General features: G+C 48.2%; 1 long non-coding RNA gene across 1 annotated transcript; it reads left to right on the top strand.

Annotated features, from left to right (window-relative positions):
* The first annotated feature begins 9,870 nt into the window (after positions 1-9,870).
* LOC123251116 lies at positions 9,871-11,116 on the top strand. The gene is made up of 2 exons (XR_006506498.1): positions 9,871-9,949; positions 10,831-11,116. It is a non-coding gene; the product is annotated as an uncharacterized LOC123251116 (long non-coding RNA).
* Positions 11,117-15,714: the final 4,598 nt, after the last annotated feature.

The following is a 15,714-nucleotide window of genomic DNA, read 5'->3' as shown; positions in this document are numbered from 1 at the left end:
CAGGGGGCGCTAAAGTAATATTTTTTCTGGAAAGGGGGCGGTAGGTCAAAAAAGTTTGGGAACCACTGCTTTAAACCAAGAAGTGCTGAGGGAAAGGGGTCCACTGATCCATACATAAGGATCACTATGGGCTGAAAGTTGACTTAGTTTTAAAATATGTTATCTATGCTTCGTTTTGTTTTTATTTAGTTTACTATTTTCCCAAATACATTTTAATTTGGTCCTGGTCTCACTCAGAAGTGTTGTGGGCTAAGTGTTTGACACCTCAGCTCTAAACAAGCTATTTCTTTGAGTCTGACGCTGGTTCACATAATAAATGATGCCCTCCATTGTTTGATGGTAATTCTCAAAAACTAAGCTGCTGGTGTTAGACAAAGATTGAAATACCCTGCAAAACAACAACAACAACAACAACAACAACAACAAACTGCTCTTCTGATGCAAAGATTGGCATGAATATTTCCAGCTACTTATCACTGCATCTGCCAACATAGACAACATAAAAACAGAAAGGTTGAGTCATTTTTCTTTCCAGGGTTCATAGTTTTTGGGTTTTCTTCCTTCCTTCCTTCCTTCCTTCTGTTTCTTTCTTTCTTTCTTCCTTTCTTTCTTTCTTTCTTTCTTTCTTTCTTTCTTTCTTTCTTTCTTTTTCTCCTTCCTTTCTTTCTCTTCTTTCTTTTTTCTTCTCTTCCCCTCTCCCTCCCTTTTTTCTCTTATATTTAATTTTTGATACTGTTTTCTTAGTTGTATGTAAATAAACAAAAACCCTTTACCTTCTGTCTTAGCAAACAGACCCCAAAAATCTTACTATAAAGTAAAAAATGATTCTTCCGCCTGCATTCAGATGCCATCGGTTCCCTCTGGAGGTAGATAGCATGAATCTTTTGGAATTACCTTTGTATCTTCATTGTTGAGGATAGCAAAGTCATTCACAGTTGATTCTCATACAGTATTGCTATTCTTGTGTACAAAGTTCTCCTGGTTCTGCTCACTTCACTTTGCATCCGTTCATGTAGGTCTTTGGGGCTTCTTCCTGAAGCTTTCTTCTGATCTTATACAGAACACTATTCCAGTCCAGTCCTCTAGGTAGCGCCTCGCTCTAATCTGCTACTTTTGTCCCCTTAATCACTAATGCTTACAGGTGATTGGTTCATGTGCTTCCCTGGATGGGATAAAGCCCCGACGGAATGAGCATGCTTCCGAGGGAGCTGGGGAGGCTAGCAGGACGATGACAGAAATGCCTTTTTTTGAGCTGCCCTGTGTAAAAGAAAGTAGCCAGTCTCTGCTTCGTTTGTCCAGGCGGTTGGTTGGACTAGCCATGGGATGTGGACATATATATGGACAGGCAGCCTGGCTGAGACTTGACATAAGGATAGATTTCTAGACCCTCTCGGAGCGGGCTGAAGCAGGATGGGCTGTCTGCTTGCCTGCTAGCCGTGGGAGGAAATGACTGTTCTTCATGGTACAGATGAGAGTCTTGTCCAGGTGATGGGTTTGTCTAGCAGCCACTGAGGGTCTTTGAGATGTAAAGAGTGCTATAGATGGATCCTATAGGACAATAGTTGTCAAATTTCTTTGGTCTGGACCAGTGATGGGCAAACTTTTTAAAGAGAGGACCAAAGGAAAAGGAAATGCTCATCTGTCAGTCTGTTTCTAAGGCAACTCTTTCGAAGTTTCTTTGTATCATATCCTCCTCATTGTATTCGTCATATTAGGAATAATGTCTCAGGCCAATAGAACATTTCAGGGGGCTGCATCTGGCCTTTGGGCTGTAGTTTGCCCATCACTGGTCTAGGAAAATCCCTTTACTGTTAAAAGTGAATTGAGAACTCTTTCCCCAAACAACTTCTGCTTATTTGGGTTCTTTCTAATTAGAAATGGAAACATTTGTATTATTATGAAATCAGTTTTGACCTGGCAGAGGCCCCCCCCCAAAAAAAAAGGTTCTTGGGACCCAAGGGATCCTTGGGTCATACTTTGAGAACCATGGATGACTTAGGGCAGTGGTGGTAAACCTTTTAGAAGGGTGGGTGATGTCCTCAGGTGTGCATGGAGATGGGGAGGGGGCAGCAGCTTGGCCCCATGTCCCTCTGGCTCTCTAGTAATAAACTCTGGCAAACTCTGTGCTGAGGTGACAGCGGGCATGCCCACAGAGAGGGCTCTCAGTGCCCCCTCTGGCATGTGTGCTGTAGGTTCACCACCACAGATCTAAGTGAACTCTTTATCTTCATAGGGATGTTTTGTCCAACAAAGGAAAAAGTGAGCTGGCTGAGGTCATCCAGCCAGCTGCGATGGCAGAGCTCCTGCCTCCATTGGTTTCTTTTTTTTTTTTTTTAACTTTTTTTTTTTTTAACCCTTAACTTCTGTGTATTGGCTCCTTGGTGGAAGATTGGTAAGGGTGGGACCATTGGTTTCTAAGAGCTAACCCCACCCTTGAAAAAATAAAAGATTCTGGCTGATGCTCCAACATTGTCATAGTAGGGACCTCTGGGTTGGGGGTGGGGGACTGTCTCCTCCTAGAGGTTAGCCCTGGTCCTGGGTGTTGCCCATAATGGGCAACGTGGATTGGGAGTGGGTTTACCTCTGACACATCCAGATGGAGAGACCCTCAGTCTTTCTGGCAATAGACAGGGAATGCTAACTCCTCTGCCTGGGATGGTGGTCTGGTCTTGGGGCTAGCCCTAACCTAGTCTTCTGTTTATAACCCTCAGGCCTCTTGAAATGTGATTATCACATCCTTTTGCAAATCATAAAACAGCCTGCTTAGGAGGGGAGATGGGAGTAGGGCAGCAGTGGCGAACCTTTAAGGAGTTCGAGTGCCGAGAGAGCAGATTCAAGCTTCTGAGCTCCCATTACCTGGGAGAGTTGAGGGTTGCTTTGTGTGGCAGAACAGAGGGATGGAGCATGCAAAAAATGAGCTCTAGCCCTGGGAAGAGGGGGAAAGGAGCAGCTCCCCGAGTGCCATGTCTTGGCCAGCGTGGGAGTAGGGGAAGGTCAGCCCTTCCTATCTCCTACCTGGTTTGAAAGCTTGATTTTCTCTCTGCTCCCAGGTCAAAGAGTGTAAGAAGTGCCAGAAAGACAAGCTAACTGAGAAGGAAACTCGAGCTGGCAAGGTAAGTGGCATCTTACTGTTCTGGAAGCTCAGGGCCACGTTCCCCCTCTCTTTTCGGGTCCCCCTCCCCTGTCCTGACCCTACAGGGGCCCAATGGGCAAGGGGAAGAGCTTTCTTGACTCCCTGGGAAGGCAATGAAATGGAAGTTGTGTCCTAACCAGGATGGTGTCCCAGCTCTGCTTTGCTCTCACAGATGGGGGAAACAGAGTCCTTCAAGAAAACCAAGTCAGCCCGAACTTCTAAGAAAGAAGGCACAACAGGGATTAAGGCAGACCCACCTTTGCCAGTGAAGGTTAAGAAGAAGTCCCGCCAATCCCAAAGGGAGCTCCCTGCAGCCCAGGTACTTTGCTTTGTTATTAGGGTGAGTTTGGGGGTATCTGCAGAACCTTTTGGACCTAGAAGGGAACTGGGCTGGTGGGGGGCGGGGGGATGCTTCCCTCCAAAGTCTCCTCCCTCCCTCCCTTCCCATCAGGCTTCCTTGCTTGAAATATTCTCTTCCCCCACCCCCTGCTTTGGTTCTCATTCCTTTGGCACAGAAAATCCCTGCTTTGGGGCCCCATTCTCAGGGATGTGGATGAAAGAAACTTCGTTTACTTTGGGCCTGCACCATAGCACTTGCTGGGGATATTCAACAAAGGAAGCCATGCCTGCCTTCAATGAGCTTCCAGTCCACTGTGAGGGGTGAGAGGTGGCATCAGGACAGACCTCTTAGAGGAGGGGGCTCTTGATTCTAGCCTATGGCAAAGATGTGAGCGATTTGGTGGGCCTATGAGAGATCTATTCCCATCTGTGCCAAGGCAGGAGGGTGGGAGATGGGATAGTAATATGGAAGACCCAGCAGATCAGGCTGGAAAGGAAGCTTGGAGCAAGGCAACAACGGGCCATAAGGGCCAAGTGGGGAGCCATTAGAGCTGTCTTGCAGTGCAAGGACTGTGGGCTGCCAGGGAGAAGTTACCCTGCCCAGGGTCACAGAGCTGGTCAGCGTCAGGGCCCAAGTCACCCTCCTGGGCCATGGCACCTTCAACTCCCAAGGCCAATAATACCTTTCTGTGGTACCAGATGGAATGGGGAAATAGGCCAGAGGAGGGACACAGTTGGGACAGCCCATGAGCCTGAAACCCAGGCCTTTCCTGGCTCCCAGTTCCCAAGTCCCTTTTCTCCAGTGTCTCTGTGCCTGCCGAGCCCCCCAACCCTTTACATTTTTTTCTTTTTGTTAAGAGTAAAGTTCTGAGGTATCTTCCTCTCTCCCCACCCTGCCTAGAGCAGGCACTATTTACTCTCTAAATGTATGTATGTAAAACCATGACTTGCATACTGTATCAGTTCTTTCCTCTGTTTTCCTTTGTTTTGAAGTGATTTTACCCTCTTATCTCCCAGCATGCAACTCTCAGTTCTGTCTCTGCAGGTAGATGTTCTCTATCATTCTTCAAACTGTATTGCCATTGCTGTATATAACATTCTCTTGGTTCTGCTCATTTAATTCTTCATCATTTCATGTAGATCTTTCTTCTAATTAACCAGTTCATTTCTAATGGCGCAGTAGTATTCCATCACAATCACATGCCTCAACTTGTCTAGCCATTCCCCAATTGAAGTGGATCCCCTCAATTTCCAGTTTTTTGCCACCACAGAACATAGAGGCTCTTTTAATTTTTCCTTGGTCACCTTGAAAACAGATTTAACCATTGCTGGGTTAAAGGGTATACAGAGTTTTATAACTCTGGGCATGATTCCAGATTGCTCTCCAAAGTGGTTGCATCAGTTCAGTTCCACCATCAATGTATCAGTGTCCCCATTTTTCCACATCCTCTCCAATATTTGTCATTTTACCTGTTTATCATTTTAGCCGATATGATAGGTCTGAGACAGTATCTCGGTTATTTTAATTTTGCATTTCTCTAATCAGTAATTTAGAGCATTTTTTCATATGACTATTTAAGTATAAAGCTTTGATTATTTTTATCCAAAACCTGCCGTTCACATCCTTCGATCATTGATCAATTAGGGAATGACTCATAGTCTATAAGTTTGATAAAGTTCTCTATTATTTGAGAGAGGAGATCTTTATCTTTATTTGAGAAACTGTACAAATTTTCTCTTAATTTTTTGTTTTCTTTCTAGTCTTGGCTACATTGTTTTTATTTGTGCAAGTCTTTTAAATTTATTGTAATCTTAAATGATCCCATTTCCGTCTTGGTATCTCATTTATTCATAAATTCTTCCCCTATCCATGAATCTGATAGGTAATAAGTTCCTCGTGGCATCTAGGTCACACGTCTATTTTAACTTTATCTCGGTAAATGACATAAAATACCGGTCTATGCTATAGCTAGATTCTGCCAGATGGTTTTCTACTTTTCCCAGCAGTCTTTGCCAGAGAGTGAGTTCTTATCCCAGAAGCCTGGATCTTTACATTTGTCTTTTACGGTTCTGTTACGAACTCCTCTGGTATTACCTTTTGTTCTTCCAAATGGATTTTCTTTTCTTTTTAGCTCAAAAAAATAAGTTTAATTGGGATGGTGTTGAAGGAGATGAATTTAGGTAGGATCATCATTTTTATCATATTGATTGGCCCTGCTGCTGAATTACCCTCTGAACCTGCCTCTGACCATGGTAACCACTCTGGGAGCAGCAAGCAGGCTGATGGCACAGGACTGGGGCTTCTCTCTGGGCTCAACTCAGCATCCTTTTGTGCCCCAGGCCAGAGGGCTGTTCCACCTCGTCGGCCTCCAGCTGGTGGGGCCCATGAAGCAGACGGCGAGGGGGGCTCGCTTCATCTTCGTGGTCGTAGACCACTTCACCCGCTGGGTCGAGGCCGCCCCCATGAAGACCTGCTCCCCCGAGGAGACGGCCGAGCAGATCCTCAAGTTGGTCCATCGATTTGGCTTTCCAGAAAGAATCGTCAGTACCCAGTGCAGCGGGTTTGTCCAACAGGTAGGGAGCTGTGGGGGTCATCCATTGGGTGCTTGGTATGGTGTCTGTTCTCTGAGTATCCGCGGAGGGGAGTGGATACAGAGATGAATGAATGAGAGGCTACACATTAAATACAAAGCGTGCTTCACCTTGAGTGTGGTAGGTGCTACAGGAATGGTTGGGAGATGAGGGAGTGGTAGGAGGAACTTGGAGTTTGGTGTGGGCTTGACTTATCAGGAGAAGACTTCACTGAAAGGGAGGCCTTGGGCTTCAACTGGGCCTTCCAAAGTAGGAGTCAGGGGGCAGCTGGGTAGCTCAGTGGATGGAGAGTCAGGCCTAGAGGTGGGAGGTCCTAGGTTCAAATCCAGCCTCAGACACTTCCCAGCTGGGTGACCCTGGGCAAGTCACTTGACTCCCATTGCCCACCCTTACCACTCTTTCACCTAGGAGCCAATACACAGAAGTTAAGGGTTTAAAAAAAAAAACAACTCCAAAATAGGAGTCAGACAGAGAGAGCTTTCTAGGTGGAAGGGAAGGACATGAGCAAAGACTTGGAGGTGGGACTATGCCAGCTATGTTAAGAGGACAGTAATAATATTTAGGGGAATCAGGTTGGAGTTTTCTAGGACCTTAGATTACTCTCCCTAATCTCTTCTCCTTTTAGAGTGCTAGGCCAAAGAAAAGGTGTTTGCACATATAATAAGTGGGGAGGGCTCAGCTCAGAACCTGGGTCCTCCGGCTCCATCCAGCCTCTGTCTCACAGAAGATGATTCTTTGGTCCCCAACAATTCTACCTCCATCTCTTAATTGCCAGGGTGCCTGGCTTCCAATTTAGTTCTCCCTTCTCCTTCCTCTCACCGCAACTCTTGCAGCTCAATCAGATTTTGAAAGCGGAGACCAAAATCAAGTGTGATCTGATTGTTGTCTATCACCCCCAAACCCACGGGCTCCTGGAAAAGACCAACTCCTTTGTGAGGAGGTAAGGATGCGATTGTCCATCCGTGCAGGGGTGACGTGAGCGCGATAGCCTTCGGGCGCTCTCTCTTTGGGAAGTTCTCTCTCCACCCTTCCCTCCTCGTGTTGGGCCCTTCACGTCCAAGCCTGAAACCATTCCATCACCCATGTTTGGTTGGTTTCCTTGGAGAGAATCGGGGAGATGGATCTGGCCTGCCGGGCACTTCTAGGAATCTGGGTCCAAGTCTCTGACCGCTAGGGTTAGTGCAGCTATGGGAGTTCAGGGACACTCTCCAGTGCTTGGAACTGGGTGATGGGAAATGTAGCCTTCAAAGGGCTTCCTTAGTCTAAATGGGAAAATGAGACATGCCCGATGGATACCTGACTCGCTTTGAGGCCTTGGGCAAACTTTTCTGGGTCTTGGTTTTTCCTTTAGCACCCAAAGACTTATCAAGCATTTCTCTTGCAATAGTCCTGTGAAGGTAGGGTAGTTCAGTGGTCTCACTTTGCCCCCTTACACAGATGAGGAAATGGAAGGGCAGAGAACAGGCTCCAAAGTCAATGTTGTTCCATTCTCTTAGACTCCGGGTCCCCCTTGTCTGCCTTCAGGTCCTGCCTGAAATGTGCCAAGACTAGATATTTCTTAGGGGAAATACCGCTGGGGTGGTAGAGGAGGAGAAGGAAGCTGTCCAGGACTCGGGACCTCTCGGGCCTTGTGCTAAGCACTAAAACCTGGGCTGCCTACCCCTAGGGCTTTGGCTTCCTCTTCCTGGGTCTTGGCTGGAGCACGGGATGTGAGAGAGTCCCATGCATCCATCCCCTGTCTTTCCCATCCCCCCACCCCTTTCCTTTGCAGCTTGCTCTCCTTGGTAGTGAATCTAAACCAGGTAGACTGGGATCAGCACTTGCAGAAGATTCTCTTTCTGCAGAACAGAGACTCCTACAATGTAAGTGCCCTCGCTTGGCTGCCCTCTTTGGGGCGGGGAGTGGGGGACGGCTTTGTCAGGTTTTGTTTGCAGATGGTGCTAGACACGTGGCAGGGCAGCTCCTTCCATGCCACACGTTGTGGGCTCCAAATTTCTGCCTAGCACCACCAGAATCTTCAAAGGTTCCTCGGGAGAGGCAGCTTGGCAGCTTGCCCTGCCTCGATGTCTTCCCTCAAATAGTCTTGGCACTCTCCACTTTGTCCTTGGCCCCCCCTTTCTGCCTACCTTGTCGTGCTATTGACCTGGCACCTACCTATGTGATTCCCTGCCCTCCTCAGACTGTCAGTGACATGGGAGAAGGTTCTTTTTTCTCCCCGATCCTTTCTTTGTATTCCCCTAGAGCTTGGCATACACTAGGTAGGCTGGGGGAGCAATCCTGCCTTCCAGTATTTGCAGGGCTGTGTGGTGGGAGAAGGAAGACCCAGCCTTGTTCTGCTTGGCCCTGGGGGCGACAGATGAGAAAACTTCCTAAGCAGAGCTATATGACCACCTGAGGAGGTGGGCTTGTGACGATGATGAGATTCCATGACATCAGGAAAGCGCTCACGTGGCCCAGTGCCTGGAACATACTGTTGCTGTGAGTTTCTGTCCAGAAGAGAACGGAAGGAAGCCCAGAGCAGCAGCAGGGCAGTTTCGAGAGTAATTTCTGGAATTCGTTACATACTTTTAAAAAAAACCAACAAGAAGGGGGCAGCTGGGTAGCTCAGTGGATTGAGAGCCAGGCCTAGAGACAGGAGGTCCTGGGTTCAAATCCGGCCTCAGACACTTCCCAGCTGTGTGACCCTGGGCAAGTCACTTGACCCCCATTGCCCACCCTTACCAATCTTCCACCTATGAACCAATAGACAGAAGTTAAGGGTAAAAAAACAAAAACAAACAAAAAAAAAAAACCAACAGGAGTAAAATGGAATTTTGTCTGGATAGAGAATCCCCTTCGTTGGTTTTTGGTTTTTCTGTGTGTGCGCAAGGAAGGCCCAGTTTGGTGTTTTAAATTCAGAATAAGAAATTCGACAGAGCTGAGGAGGTTCTTGGTGTCTCTTCCTCTCCTTACCTAGGATGATGAAGATGAAGACTACCCTGACAGCCTCGAGGAGGAATCCTCTGAAGAGGACTCTGACACTGAGATCTGGCCAACGTTTGTGAACCTTCCAGAAGCCCTAGACAGCTCCCAGCAAAGGGACAGTGCCCCGGCGGTGTCAGTTAGCGTGGATGACATGTGTTCCTATTGTAACAAGCTCACCGATGAGGGCAACAGTGATGTGTTCACCATGGTGAGTTTGGTTCTGTGGTGGCAAGTTTGCTTTCTATCCTGCCACAGTGGCATCTCTGAGGCTTTCTCCTTTGGCCTCCCTTCCCAGCCTGATTCCTGGGGATCTGGGGCCTCGGGGGATGGACGGTGGGTGAGGCAGAGGTTGGAGTTCCTTTGTGTGTGAAGGAATTGGGGATGCTTGTTGTGGAGAAAAGATTAAGAGACACGAGAGCTGCTCTTCGGGGCTCTTCCCCCATCAGAAGGGTTAGCCTTGTTCTGCTTGGTCCTAGAAGGCTGCCCCAAACGAGAATGGGCTTCCTAGCGAGGCGGTACGTTCCCCATCGTTGGGAGTCTTCAAGCAAAGGCTAGATTACAACAGCATTTTGTGACTCAAGATGGAAAAGACAAATTGCTTCGGCCCCCCTCTGGAAGATAAAGCTTTCCTTCACCTTAGGTGGAGGGACTAAACCTATGGGAGGGGTCCGAAAGTGTGGCCAAGTTGCTCTTTCTACTGAATTGGTTTGAATGGCCTTAGCCTGTGCTGCTTGGTGATGTCTGATTCCCCTCCTTGTTTGTGCTTCCCAGCTGCAGTGTGAAACCTGTCAGGGCTGGGTTCACCACATGTGTGTGAAGAGGGAACATGAAGATGATAACTGGAAAACTCGATTCCAGTGCCGTCTCTGCTTACCGGGAACTAACGCACCCTCATCCAAAATGATGAAAAAAGAGTAGATGGTGGGTCAGGACCTGGCTGCGTCGGACCTCCAGAGAGGGTGGGGAGGGGAGGGGAGAGGGGAGCCCCTAACATTTGGAGGACAGAATTCTCTTGTCGTGCTGGAGACCCTGGGGAGGGTGGGCTCACACTTCACATCCTTTCTGAATAGCTTCAGTCCCAACTAGGTCATGTCCACATGTGAGATCAGTCTTGTCTCCGCTGTCCCCAAAGAGAACTTCTATATTAACACCAGGCTGATTGCCAAACCCAGCATGCAGTAGACAGACTCCTGACAAAAAGTCAAAGCCAGAGACAAGAGGCCGAGATCGGCTAGGACCTTCTGAAGGCATCTCCTGTGTCCGTTTTCTAGCTGTGGCCACTCAGAGGTTGAGTTCACCACGTAGTTAGTTAATGGGCCCAGAAGCAAGTTCCCCAGCCTCTGCCTCGTGGGAAATCTCTGGGCAGCACTCCTAGGAAGTGGCCTCAGTGGTCAGACTCCCATTACACAGCCATGATCTCATCTGAATGGGGACTGCCATTATCATTCATTTTGCAGAAGAGGCCCAGAGAGGTTATGCTACTTGCCCGTGGTGACAGCTATGTCAGAGTAGTTACTTACCAGATGAAGGCCAGTTAGAAAGCCAAAAGCCTGCAGCTCTGAAGGCAGGCAGTGTAGCTCCCATTGTACAAATAAGCACTACTGATGATCAGGGAAGGACTTTTCCCGGCCAAGCATCTTCAGCCAAACCAGAACATTTTTCCCCCAAGGAAGGCCCAAAGGAGAGAGATTGCTGAGAAAGGGACAGGAACCAGTATTTCTTCCTGCTTTGCTAAGGGCCCAGGTTCTTCTTGACAGACAAAAGCTCCTCTATTTTGATCACTCTTCTCTCTTGTTTCCCAGGTTATAGACTGTAAGAACTGGAAGGAACCTTGGAATTGGTCTTGTCCACATCCCTCATGATAAACAAGAAAAGCCGAAGGAACGAAACGCAGACATCCTTTCCCCATCACTGTTCCATTTAGTACAGGTTGGCAACAAGAAATTAAATGGGAATTTTGGGGAAGCTGCGGGTGACACTCGAAAGCCAGCAGACAACAGAAAAAACTTAGAAACTAGAGAGCCTCTGACCAAACACTTAACCCAAATTTGACATTAAGGTACAATAAACACCCCAGAAAAGGAAAAAGAACAAATTGGGACTTCTTCTCTGCTATGAAAGGCGGGTCGGAAATTTTACTCGGATTTTCCAGATGGGGGGTCAGGGGGAATCACCCCTAACTCCTAGGATGTAGAAGGGACGTGTATCCATAACTTGTTCAAGGTTCTGGTGTGAGTTAACCCAAGGTTAGGGAGACGGACCCAGGTGAGGTCACTGCGTTTGGCCACTGCCACCAAAAAGGACAAACTAGAAGATGCTTAACAGTTTGTAAACTTGATTAAATACGGAGATGATGTCTGCTGCCATCTCCAATGAGTACCATCTCCAGCAATAACTTTTCACTGTTCAACAGTGGCTACATGCAAAGGGATGCCAGTGAACCAAGTATTAGATTCAGATGTGAAAAGGTCCGAAATGTCACATCACCTTAGGAATGTCAACAGCCTTTGGTTTGAGGCCATAAGTGCTGCTGTCTAGTTCTGAGAACGGGAAGGCTGTTGTGAGCCATTTCCCTGAACAAGATTAACCACAGTGACACGTCTGACTAGGAGGTGTCTGGCTCAGATGGAACAGACTGATGGGAGGGAGTCCAGCACTCTTGAGACTATCTATTCCCCTTGGGGAAGGAAGGCTCCGACAAGTCCAAAGTTGTTTCTTCCCCTCCTCCCCCTCCATAAAGCTTAATGCCTCTGCCCTCAATTCCTTCAGCCTAAGGACCTTTTTTAAAATACCCCAGTTCAGTGTGGTGCCTGGCATATTTTTAATGTTTAATTTTTGCCAGGCCTCCTCCTCTAGGCAGGGATTTCACACAAGGCTATTTTCCTAGAGACCCTTCAATGCATCAAATTGTCCTTTTGTGTTCTCACCAGAAATGAGTGGGGAGTGGGAGATTGCAGCTTGAACATTTGTCCGTTCTCATCAAATCAGCAAGCATTAAGGAAGGCCCGATGTGTGCAGCTCCCAAAGTTTGGTCCCCTATTGTTCCCCAGGTCCTTGACAATAGCTCCCCTCCTTCCTGGACGTGGCATTCCCAGAGGACCCTTTCTTCGAGCTGCCCCTCCTTGGGCTTCTCTCTGTCTTGTACCAGAGTTGTGGCTGTGTTGAATATTCCTCCTTTCCATTAGTTTCAGCTTTGGTTGTTCAGTCACAGGTGACTCTTTGGAACCCCGATGGGGGTTTTTTTATTTGAAAATTTTTAATTTAGAATATTTTTTCCATGGTTCCATGATTCATGTTCTTTCCCTCCCTTCCCCCCGCCCCCATAGCCAACACATAATTCCACTGGGTTTTACATGTATTGTTGATCAAGACCTATTTCCATATCATTAGTATTTGCATTAGGATGATCACTTAGAATCTACATCCCCAATCACATCCCCATCGTCCCATGTGATTAAGCAGTTGTTTTCCTTCTGTGTTGCTGCTCTCACAGTTCTTTCTCTGGATGTGGAGAGCGTTCTTTCTCATAAGTCCCTCTGGACTGTCCTGGGTCATTGCATTGCTGCCAGTACAGAAGTCCATTACATTTGATTTTACCACAGTGTATCTGTCTCTGTGTACAATGTTCTCCTGGTTCTGCTCCTTTCACTCTGCATCACTTTCTGGAGGTCTTTCCAGTTCACATGGAATTCCTCCAGTTCATTATTCCTTAGAGCACAATAGGATTCCATCACTAACAGGTACCACAATGTGTTCAGCCATTCCCCAATTGAAGGACATTCCCTTATTTTCCAATTTTTTGCTACCATAAAGAGCTTGGCTATAAATATTTTTGTACAAGTCTTTTACCTTATGATCTCTTTGGGGTATAAACCCAGTTCATTGGGGGTTTTCTTGGCAAAGATACTGGACTGGTTTGCAATATCCTTCTCCAGCTCATATGACAGATGAAGAAAGTGAAGCAAACAGGGTTAAATGACTTAACCAGGGTCATACAGCTAGTGTCTGAGGCTGGATTTGAACTTCTGAAGACCTTCAAGATTTTAAGCCTAGTGCCCTGTCCCCTGTACCACCTAGAAAACAGGTTCCACTTGCTTCCCTATGTGGGCAGTGCTGAAGTGAAGCATAAACACTCCCACCTGTTCTTTGTAGGTGCCAGGCTGCTGAAGCTGGATGGGCATGAAGGGATGGGGGGGTGCTCTCTTCTATAACAGGATGAACCGGGGTCCCCTCTACCCCTGAAGACTTTAAGGCAGCTTTCTAAGCCAATGTCTAGCACTTACATTTGTTGTGTACCTGTCACTGTGTGAGTGCTATGGAAAGAGCGCCTCCCAACCTCAAAGGCCTCCAAGATTAAGGGGGAACTTGTGAAGGCTCTTGCAGAAGGTGAGATTTGAGAACGCTGGAGAGGCCAGGAAGTGCAGAGATCAGGGAGGGCCTTCTGGACAGGGAGGCTCGCCAGTGAAAACATGGAGCATCTGGGGAGCAATAGCAAGGAGGGAAGTATCCCTGGAAGGCAGAGCATTGGGGGGGGAAACCAGGTTCCAAGAGGGGTGTTTAAAGGGTTTATCCTGTAGCCAAAGCAAGCCCTGGTGGCTACTGAGTGGTGGGATGGGCAGGGGGACATGGTCAGACCTGAACTTGTGGTAAAGTCAGTGCCAGCTGGGTGGTCATTGGGCTGGAGAAGGGAGCCTTGGGACAGCCAGGGTGACCAGGCAGCCTCCAGGGAAAAGGTGATGATAGTCACCAAAGCCAGTGGGCTGGTCAGGAAGCATCGAGTGTCTGCTAGGTGCCAGACACGGGTCTCAGCAAGCCCAAGATGACAAACACAGGGCAGGTCCAAATAAGGCGCCCCCTAGAGTCGGGGCTTCTCTGGACCCTGGCCCTGGTGGTGGGTTAAGGCAGGACTCCAGCATCAGGGAATCGGACTATTTCCTGCCCTGGGCCCCGAGACTTTTCCCCTGCTTTGTGGTTTTCTTCGTCTGACTGGGATGAATTCTTATTTTAGGAAGCCTCTGGGTGGTGTAAGCCAGCTTAACTGTCCCGGAAGGCTTGGTGGGTGGAGACGGCTATTGGGGTTTCTTCTGGGCTAACAGTACCTGGGAAGGCCCTGCCAGGACAGAATGAAATAACGAGACTTCCCTCCACCAATTGGGGAATGCAGCTATGGACTCTGCCACGTACCATTCATTCCAGAGGGAAGGAGTGAGGGTGGGCCTAAGCAGCTGCTGATGAGGGAAGGCTTCATGTAGAAGGTGGCACCTGGGCTGTACCTTCAAAGGAAGAGAGGAACCAGTGAAGGGGAGGGTGTTAGGGCGAAAGCATGCAGAGGGCAGATAAAGTGCTGCTATGAGGAACAAGGAGACCACCTGTTTGGCTCCATCATGGAGTATGAGAGATGCTCACAAGAGGCGGGTGCAATTTGTTGGGGGTCAGGTAGTAGGATGTTTAAAAACAACCAGAGTTGGGGGCATTGTGGATAGGTGACAGTGGATAGAGCTCCAGACCTGGAATGGGGAAGACCTGGCTACAGATCTGGCCTCAGATACGTCCTAGCTGTGTGACCCTGGGCCAGTCACTTAACCCCAATTGCCCAGCCTTTGCTGCTCTTAGAATTGACCTGGGGGCCAGAAGGAAAGAGTTTTAAAGAAGTACTAAACAGAGAAGTTTGCATGTGATTCTAGGGCCACAGAAAGTAAAAGAAGTTGATTTGCTGGGAGTAACCCAAGGCTAGATCTACAGGAGAGAAATGTGACTTGAACTGGCAGTGAATGAGCTGGAATGGTCCGAGGTTTGTTGAGGAATTATGCCCAGAGCCCACTTAGGAGGCTTTGCCATAATCCAGGTGGGAAGAGACTCGAACCTGTGCCAGCTGTGGGAGTGAAGGGTGTGAGGATGTGGAGCTAGGAATGGCATGACTGGACTGACTGTGCAGGGAAGGAGAGGCAAGGGGGCCTGGTGCAGAAATAAGGAAGCTTCCAAGAGGGAGAATGGTGGGGGGGGGAGTTAAGTTTCAGAGGCGCCGAGTTTGAGAGCTTTGGAGGACCAAAGCTTGGGGGGAAGAAGAACTATGGGGTTGTATCTATCTTATGGGAGCCTGCCAAGAAAAAGGAGAGAAAGGAGAGGGCAGACCAATGCAGGACACCCACGATTAGGGGCTATGAGGTGGGTGATGAATCAAAGAAACTTTGGAAGGAATGGTCAGCCTGGAGGCACTGGATAAGAGAATGGTCCGGAAAACTGGGAGAGAGGAGAGTGGCCACCACAGAGGCTGGGAGGAATGGCTCTATCAGCTGAGCCACCCTAGCTGCTTCTGCGTTACCACTTTCACCTCCCCTGTAAGTCACCCTCCTGCCTGGGCTCTTCCACCTGCTTCCCTTGAGGCAGCCCACTCCACTTGGGGACAAAACAGCTCCTTGGCAAGTTCTTAGTGAGAGTCCACTTTGGACGCCACTGCACTGCTCCTGCATTCTCAGGCCAACTCTGAACCCCGTTTGCCAAAATAGTTTCAAGTACATGTTCCTCCTGAGTGTTCTTCAGGCCAAGCTACCAGGTTCCTTCAAACAGCTCCAACAGGAGGCCCTTCACTGTAACACCATAAAACAATGGATTGGGAATCCAGAGATCTGGTTTCAAATCTTGGCTCTGTTGTGCCTTTGTGACCCTGGGAAAGTCACTCCACCATT

The sequence above is a fragment of the Gracilinanus agilis genome, chromosome 6, assembly GCF_016433145.1.
Source record: "Gracilinanus agilis isolate LMUSP501 chromosome 6, AgileGrace, whole genome shotgun sequence".
Taxonomy (NCBI): domain Eukaryota; kingdom Metazoa; phylum Chordata; class Mammalia; order Didelphimorphia; family Didelphidae; genus Gracilinanus; species Gracilinanus agilis.
Note: the sequence above shows the minus strand (reverse complement) of the source record. Positions and strands in the feature narration are given on the sequence as shown.